The sequence below is a fragment of the Stegastes partitus genome, unplaced genomic scaffold, assembly GCF_000690725.1.
Source record: "Stegastes partitus isolate 25-593 unplaced genomic scaffold, Stegastes_partitus-1.0.2 Scaffold184, whole genome shotgun sequence".
NCBI lineage: Eukaryota > Metazoa > Chordata > Actinopteri > Pomacentridae > Stegastes > Stegastes partitus.
In genome coordinates this window covers 223,461-225,834 of record NW_007577915.1, presented here as the reverse complement: position 1 = coordinate 225,834, position 2,374 = coordinate 223,461, and the positions used below count along the sequence as shown (strand labels likewise).

The 2,374-nt window shown below is 46.7% G+C and overlaps 2 protein-coding genes across 4 annotated transcripts in view; both read right to left on the bottom strand.

Annotated features, from left to right (window-relative positions):
- Positions 1-726, bottom strand: part of cdca3 (cell division cycle associated 3) — a 2,850-nt gene extending 2,124 nt beyond the window's left edge. Inside the window, exon 1 of the mRNA XM_008280164.1 lies at positions 679-726. The gene's annotated coding sequence lies outside the window, so the exon portion shown is untranslated. The remainder of the gene's footprint in view (positions 1-678) is intronic.
- Positions 727-1,788: 1,062 nt separating this feature from the next.
- The window catches only part of pex5 (peroxisomal biogenesis factor 5), a 22,812-nt gene continuing 22,226 nt past the window's right edge, over positions 1,789-2,374 (bottom strand). For all 3 annotated transcript variants that reach the window (XM_008280161.1, XM_008280162.1, XM_008280163.1), the window contains one exon: positions 1,789-2,368. The gene's annotated coding sequence lies outside the window, so the exon portion shown is untranslated. The remainder of the gene's footprint in view (positions 2,369-2,374) is intronic.

Below are 2,374 nucleotides of genomic sequence, written 5' to 3'. Positions count from 1 at the left end.
CCCTGAGCTGGAACCCTGAGCCGAACCCTGAGCTGGAACCCTGAGCTGGAACCCTGAGCTGGAACCCTGACCCGAACCCTGAGCTGGAACCCTGAGCTGGAACCCTGAGCCGAACCCTGAGCTGGAGAACATGGACTGATTGCAAGCTGCAGACGCCAGCGGTGGTCTCTGTGAGGACCCTGATGTTATTGATCTGTAGGGTCTGGATCAGTCGGCCGTTTGATTGAGAGCATGGAGTCCTTTACTCTGAAGTTTTACTTTTATTTTCTGATTGAATTGATCAGAGGTTTGATCCGTAAACATGGATCAGAAGTTCCTGGTTCGGTCCAGAGATGTTCAGTTTACAGTCGGAGGAAAGAACCCAGAGAACCTTCAGACTGAAGGAGCTGAACCCAGTGTTCTGACTGATTTTATTATTCAGACCAACTCATTGCTGATCAGAACCACTGAATTGATTAATTGATCAGCTGCAGCTCTGAGAAACACCAATGAAACCGGACAACGTTTGTCATCTGCTCATGAAGATGAATAAAGCTTCTGGTACCGAACACTGTCAGGACTCGGAGCTAACAGGCTAGTAACGGCAGTCCCCCGCTAAACCCAGCTGTGGTACCGGTGACCGGTACCGGTACCGGTGAGAGTCCGAATCAGACGGAGTCGGTTTGAATTCTTTCTTACCTTCAAGTCAGACGTTCAGCTCCAGCTTCTTCTGCTTCTTCAGCTTCTTCTGCTTCTTTACCAAACCGACACACGCTTTAAACCTTTAAATGGCGGCGCTGCCTACGTGCGTCTTTCAAACGGACCAATCAGGGTGCGCGTCGTCTCCGCCTCCTCAGCGCTGATTGGCTCAGAGCAGGAAGACGCAGTGGGCGGGGCCTCCTGCTGATATGTTTTGAACGTTGAAGACTGTTTTTGTCACGTGGCTGAAAATAGATTAAAATCCAGTTTCCTGGAATTAACCGAAAAATCTGTTTTTAATCACAAAAAAACAGAACAGCTGAATAAAAACATGAACTTTAACGTTCTGAGTTTAAAAGGCACCAAAACAAAGAGTTTAAAAGCTGAAGGAAGGACTCAGCAGCTGGTCTTCATGAACACGTGCTACTCCCACAGGAGCAGTTATTTATTCACTTATTTAAAAAGCCTGAAGGGAATCTGCTTCTGCCTCAGGGTCACCTTTTAATTCAAAAGTCTAAAAACGTTGTTTTTTGTGTTTAATCCCAGTTTGTTCTGAAGTCCTGGGCTGCACAGTGGTCATCAGCGAGCACATCGCTGCTTACCTGGCCAGTCTAAGTGTCTGTTAGTCATGCAGCTCTGTGACAGACTGGTTACCTGTCCAGGTGAACCTGCCCCGAGTGGGCTGGGATAGGCTCCGCCCCCTGCTGCCCCAGTGAGGATGAGGGTGTAGAGATGAAGACGTCTCTTCATTGTTACTTCATTTATTCTAAAGTACCATCATGGTATCTGACAGAAAGCTCCACATTCATCCTGATGAACGGCAGGAAGCAGCTCCAGAGGAAAGTCTCTGCTGTCGGTAACTCTACCAACAGTTGGATCTAATTCACACGTCTGTAAAAGTTTGTCTGTGGAGTCTGATTACACCCATAAAAACTCATCAGTCACATACTTAGAATGTTTCCATGAAAACAAACTCTTCCTGCTTTGAATCGATCTGAACGTCCACTTCTCCTAAATCACACTGTTAATCAAGAACTTTACACCCTGACCGGGTCGGGTCAGGTCGGGGCAGGACAGCTGCTGTGGACTCTCTCACATTAAACCCAGGCGTCTGGAATCAAAGCTTTATTGCTGAATATTATATTAAACATTGCAGTCAGGATACAAGTCACCTGAAAACAATTATAGTGCATCAATTATGTTACAATACACAGTAAAGCAGACGGCATCCATTTACACTGAAGCAGAGAGTTTACAGGAGCAATAAGAAAAGAAACGAACCAGAAGCACGTTTATCATCCACTCAATAATCATCCAATCAATCATCCAATCAATCATCCAGTCAACACACACACACACACACACACAGCTGTCACTTCTTTGTTCCGGCAGAATAATGATTTTACTACAAAATTAAATAAAGTATAAAACAGAAGTGAAGCACTTTGTGTTTCTGAAGTCGCTGCTGCTGCTCAGAGTTCTGGCAGAACCTCTGAATGTACCTTAAACCTACTGCAGAGAAACTGATACAGGGACCGGAGAGCCCCGAGTGTGGTCCACAAACACAGAACATCAGCCCGTCTTCCACTGCAGGAACCTTCACACCTGGACCCGTTAGTGTTCTGACCGCAGGAACCGGCCCTGTGGAACCTCAGCCCAGAACCTCTGTGTGGAACCGGCCCTGTGGAACCTCAGC